Source organism: Mytilus edulis, chromosome 10 (genome assembly GCF_963676685.1).
Source record: "Mytilus edulis chromosome 10, xbMytEdul2.2, whole genome shotgun sequence".
NCBI classification, from domain to species: Eukaryota; Metazoa; Mollusca; class Bivalvia; order Mytilida; family Mytilidae; genus Mytilus; species Mytilus edulis.
In genome coordinates this window covers 41,742,122-41,748,954 of record NC_092353.1, presented here as the reverse complement: position 1 = coordinate 41,748,954, position 6,833 = coordinate 41,742,122, and positions in this window count along the sequence as shown.

The following is a 6,833-nucleotide window of genomic DNA, read 5'->3' as shown; positions in this document are numbered from 1 at the left end:
CTGTACTTTGATAATACACAAGTACCCTTGCTTTTGCTTCAAATGTACAAGTTTCATAAATATACACATTATCATTTGAACCAATCAATGTTAGAGTAGAGAAATACCATTCCTTATCTTTGGTACGTCTGGGTATACTGGCTAAGGATAGGACTACTTTTCCTTTTGTTTACTGGCTTTTCTCCTATCAAACAAGAAAACATAGCATCACTGGCAAACGGCTTTGCTTGACTTGCATCTATATCCTCTACACTTTTTCCCATTCATTTTCAATAACGTTTTCTTGCTTTGTATTTTTGATGTATCTAAATTAATTGATATCTTTACCTTATGTCTCCAGTGTTCATTCTTTTGGACATGTTTGGTATTTTTCCATCAATGTAATTTACAGCTTGGTGCCCTTTTTTCTGCTTCTGTTTAATTTGTAGTTTTTGTGGACTTTATAAATGCGTGTTGTTGAACGAATATGGATGCACACTGATTATGCCACACCGCCATATGAACGCCTTGCTTGTGCCGGTCATAATACCTGTAATTTATATTCCACACCATTGATTAAACGAACGCCCAACGTTGGCGAGAGTTTTTTGCTGCCAATGTGACCAACGTCAACATTTTTCTACATCCAAGCCCCTATTATGAGTAAATGGAATGCATAATAATAAAGCTTGTTTAAGATACACCTATCTCTAAAGGATTTTTGGTCTTTTTTAATATTAGTTCGTCTATAGCATGTATAATGGAACTGGATATATAGGAATTATGTAAATATTGTAAAGGATTCTTCCTGTTGGTAAATATGACGTCAATTCTCGTAGCAGTAAACTCGTGTTCATTATTTTGCCGTAAAAATATGTTCTCTCGATATGAATATTGTCACGGTAAGTATAGTGTCCGGCTAGGATCGAGGTTTTTCGAGTGATTCGGTTCATATTTTTCGAGTGTAGTTCCGGCTTTTTCGAGTGATAACACAGGCGATAAGTTCAATTAACTGCTATTTCGTAATTATAATGATAGTTTTTTACATAACTAACCATCTTATATTGAATACTTTACATTTTTCGACCAACAAAGAAGCACAATTTCCTTGTATTTAAACCAAAAATTCAGTGTTTATTATTGTCCGGGTTTTTTCGAGAGCAACTGTGAAATTGTCCTGGTTTTTAGACAAATGGTCCGAGTTTTTTTTATAGAAAATTTGAATAAGGAAAAGGGTATTCTAGACTTTTCTAGTTTAAAAACCTATAATTTAGTGAATGAAAATATACTTATTCTCAATAAATCATAAAAACAAAATACTACATTGATCAAAACTAACCTTTTTGAATTTAATGCAAGTTTTCTGTTCTGAAATCGTTCTACCACAACTTTCCAGTATTAAATCAGAAATTATAAGATCCTTTATAAAAGGTATTTAGAACAAAGTGCAGGAGAATCATAATCTTTTTAATTTCATTTCATGGTACTTTTGTTAGGTTAAACATATTTATTAATTATAGTTGATTGGGAAACAAATTATTGCAACTTACATATAAATCCCTTTTCACTTTGGAACTTTTGTTGTCAAAGTAAATAAAAATTTCGAGATGAACCATAGAGTTTTTATACGGGACTTATTATGGTATCCTGTTGTCCATATTCGTCCATCGTCAGCATGTCGGTCAAAAACTCAAAAACGCTGTAACCAATTTACATGAAACTTCGGTGAATTGTCTATTGAAGTATCATCCCGTTCGAATTTTTATAAATTATTCATTTTACGTCTCCGAGTTATGGGATTTTATTAGACAGAGTTTCTCAAGAGCCTGTGTCACTCACCTTAGTCCACCTTAGAAATACTGATTTCAAATACATGAGGGGAGAAAACTGCTATAAGGGTTAACCAAAACTCTTCGACTTAAATAGGTTGAAGTTGCGCCTTATTGTAAACAGTTATTTGGCAAACACATTATATCATTTACTGTAACAGTTTCTTTTGAATAACGATAACAAGCAAATTTTAGAATTTATTACCTGACCTTTACCTTTGACCTTGACCTCAATTTCCTTCAAAATGACCAAGGACTTCATATCATAAGACTGTAGACCTCTCTGACTTGTAAAGTATGAATTGATCCAACTTATCGCCTATCTTAAATTTTCAAAGGGAAATAACTCCCATAAAATATCTTCCGATCACTCCAGTCAAAATTAACCAAATCATTCTTGGTGAAAACAGTTTGTTGAAATCTTTTACGGTTTTAGAGATATAGCGATAAAAAGAACTAGAGGCTCTCAAGAGCCTGTATCGCTCATCTGACTCTATTTAGGGTTTTTTTTTAAGTTCCTTAGTCATATAAAAAAGAGATAAAATTTGGCTACAAAGTTACAAAAATTGGTCAGCACCTCATAAGGAACATTTATGCTATGTAGGGTTTCATTCAATTTAGTGGTTCTCTAAAAGAAGACTATTGTATGCATTTCCCCTAGGGTCCTATGTTAAACTAAACCCCTCGCTGGCGGCCATCTTGGATGATGGATCGGCTACAAAGTAACAAAACTTGGTCAGCATCTCGTAAGAAACATTAATGCCATGGTTGGTTCATTCCATTCATTGGTTCTCTAAATGAAGTAATTTGTATGCATTTCCCATAGGGTCCTATGTTAAACTAAGTCCCCTGCTGGCGGCCATCGTGGATAATGGATCGGCGACAAAGTAACAACACTTGGTCAGCACTTCATAAGGAACATTCAGGCCATGTTTGGTTTCATTCCATTTAACGGTTCTCTAAAAGAAGTCATTTGTATGCATTTCCCATATGGTCCAATGTTAAACTAAGTTCCCCGCTGGCGGGCATCTTGGATGATGGATCGGCTACAAAGTATCAACACTTGGTCAGCACCTCATAAGGAACATGCAGGCCATGTTTGGTTTCATTCCATTCAGTGGTTCTCTAGAAGAAGTTCAAAATGTAAAATGTTAACGAAGACGGACGCTAAAAGATAAGAAAAACTCACTTGGCCCTTCGCGCCAGGTGAGCTTAAAAGGGGACACGGGGGGATAACTCCTATAAGAATAAGTGTTCGGTCACATAGGGTGAGTTTTGAAACCCCAATTACTGTATAACATCATTGGTCAAAAATCCATTCGATATGTTGTAAGACAAAAAAACATCTCAGACGGCAGAAGAAAAAAAAATAATCATAAAAAAAACAAAAAATCTTTCCACGGAAAGTGGAAAGAACTCATTACAACAATCTTTTGTTGGTTGATACTATACGTGTAAGTCTTTTTTGTTTAAAAGAAACAAACCGATAAAAACCCAGTTACAGCCCAATGCAATTAATAGACTGTTTTCTGCTTTAATGTCTGGTGTGGTCCTTTTGAAATGTTTTCGTCTTTCATTTATTTTTATACTTCGTCATCCCAGTATCTCAGATCGTTAATCTATGTCCTAGCTTATGCTATTTCTAACGAGTTATTTATTGTGAATTATTGCAACTGTCTTTTTAAACTGATTTTTACCGACTGCTATTGCATCGCTTTCTAAACTTAGGAGAGAATTTTGAGTCGGTAAACATATTTGTCCACCACCATAATTTATGTCGGTCATATGCTATATAAAGGCAAAAGTAGTATACTGCTGTTCAGTTTTACACTGTCATGATCGGAGTACATGTACTCTGTGCTTGACTTTGTTGCTGTTTATAATATTTGTGTTTGGTCGAACATGTTTGCCTTCTTGTTTTAATTCCCTTACCTTTCATATTGCAATATTACCATAGTTCATGGGAAATCATGACAAATTCAGGGTATCCAATTACATTTAACGACATTCTGGTGAAAATGATAAAATTTTGAAGTGTGGTTTATTTTGCGAGATATTAAACATACATCAAATAGGATTACAGTATTTTCACGCAATTTGATTTGAAGTTTGAAATATGTATGGATAAATTCAAATAAAGAATACACATAAGTTATACCCTTTTCCAGTTTGCCCTTTTTGACGCTGGATCGGATTTTCGGGAATATCGGCTGTCCATAGCCCTAACCTCCTCAACTTGCCTCTTTAACTCCGGATTGCAATTTGTCATCCCATCTTTTGTAAGCTTCCTTACTTGGTCCGCCATTCTTCTTTTCAGTTGGCCTTCTGTGCACCCGTACAACTCCATAGCAGCTTGCGGCAGTTTTGCACGCTTCCTCTTCACCTCCTCTAACACCAAACTCCAATTACATCTGGTTTTGGTGTAGGCTCTTAAGATTATAAGTTTTCTATGAAGCTCACTTCAGTGTGGGATTTTCTGGTCGGAGTAGCTATGCTCTTAGTGGGTTCGAAACGAAATGGTCAAACCGACACGTGGAAAAAAGGTAACATTGTCGCAAAGGTCCTTCATTGGTCAGTACAGAAAAAAATCGTCCGTGCATGGTACGGGTCAAAGGTAAAACAGACTAGGTTTAAGTAAATGATAAGTGAATTATTCCCCATATATATGGTTTTAATGCGCAAATATAATAGTTTATTAAAAAAAAAAAAATTGTAAGATATTTTGTTAATTTTTTTTATTTTTTTTAATACAAATAAACCTATAGATGTAAAGCATAGGTTTGCAAGTAGAATTTCTTTGGCCTTCAATAATATACACATGTTCATCTTTTCATTTTGTTTATGATTTTGAACATTCTTATAACATATCTCAGAAGTCTATAGATGTGGTTGCCGTTTAAAAAAATTTCAATCATAAATAGGATTTTAGAACACGAGGTTTCACTACCGCTACATGTATCTACTAATGATCAGTACAGAATTTTATCAGACAGACATTTTGAATTTTGGATAGTTTATGTGGAAACGTTTGAAAATTTATTAACTGTTATTTCTCCGAGAGTAAGAAATTTTATTCTCAAACTGATAAAACAGTTCCCATAACGAAAATTTCTTACTCTCGGAGTGATATAGTTGTGGAAGTTTTGTACGTAACTTTCGATCTATTAATGACATTTTTTTTATTCGTCAGATAATTTAATTTGCATCCGAAGATATTATAGATTATCCATTAATATTAAATTAAACACCACAAACGCGAACGGCGAAGAGGACACCCATACACAGAACGTTACATGCACATCTTTGTTTCAAATTACACGGCAAAATGCATTCTGATATTGAACTTAACATATAATTGTGCATTTTTTCGTTTTTAGTTACATGCCTTTTAATATCTAGTTTTTATAGGCAAAGTTAAGTTAATATATCTTATTGTTAACGACGATCGAGGCGCATGAATTGTATTATTTGTAAAATCAAGATCAAGATTAAGATTGCCATATCTTTCAATGTTGAGTTTATTGAATTATATGATCTCATATGAACAGCGTATCGCCGAAATTTGTGTATCATTGGTTTTAGAATCCAAATATTGATTTTCGTAGCATAAAGCGTGCTTTAATCGACAGTTTTGAGAGCATGATACATTTGTAGACTTTTCACCAGTCGAAGACCTATATAAACATTTTTGGTTGATTTTTATCGCTGTTGTGATGTTGTCTTGCTGTCGTATTGTTGATTGATACGCACGCACACAATTACATTTTTGAATCCGTCAACATGAAATATAAAATCAATTGAAGAAAGTATGAAATCAAAATACTAGTAAATTTGATATTGAAAATGAAAATCTTAGTTCTTCGCCTCTCTGTCTTTTTCACATATATATCTAACTATTTTGTTTTCTATTTTTCAGATAGTTATTGATAACGTACAGATATATGCTATATGTCTCTTCCGAATATCTTGGCCACAATAACGATGCCTTCTGCTATCAGCAAATCCGGCAGATTGGTCCAGGACTGGAAAATGATTTCCCAGCACACTGTTTTATACTGGCTGATAGTATCTACCAAAATGCACCACCTCTTGTAACTCCTTTTTAATATACGGATATCGTTCGAAGACCAAGACTTGAACAGAAGAGAAAACGAAAGTTTAATCTATTTCACAGAAAAAAGAAGGGTGTATGTCGAACACGTTATTAAGAAACTAAAAACATTTAGGGTAATTGGTGCCCTTTACAGACACACAAAATGGGAAATGTCATCTATTGTTGAGCTTTGTGCTGCCCTGGCTAAGAGAAGAGCTGATTTGATTAAAGACGTTTACAGGTAATACATATACATGCTATTGAATATGTTTAGATACTGAAAAAAATCTTAGTTTATGTAATTAGAGGTGGTATCTGTTTGAATTGTTTTCTCAAAGTTCACAAATGGGTTGGTTTAGATTATAAACTTGTTCAATTAGCATTGTCCATTTACTTTAAAATTCCTATTAGTGTTTAAAAAGATATACATCGTCCTACTTTTTAATTGTTCATAAATGTGTCAATAACAATACCTTGGAGAAAGCGGGGCATCTCAAAATTATCGAATAACTTATATATAATATTTTTATTTACTTTGAGCAGACACAAAAATAAATAAGCATCAAAACTAAAAAGAAGTTATTTTTTTCTGAAAAACAAAACGTTTTTTATTATTTGAAGTGCTCAAAATCCCTTTTCCATTGCAGAGGCTACCCTCAAATATTTCGATATTTTGGTTTGTTATGATAAACCTTAAATATGGTAACATTGTTTCTTTTAATAATTAAACAAAACTAAATTTAAAGGGGAACTAGCTACGAGATATATAAAAAATCTTAAAATAAGATTGTTTTTGTTCAATCAAGAATGAAAGTGAAATAGCGAAATAATAATTCGCTTTAACCAGCCGAATGGTTCAATTTTGTCAAATTAAGCTAAGAAACATTGATAATTAATTATTCACTTGCATAATAATTCACTTGCAAGTGAAT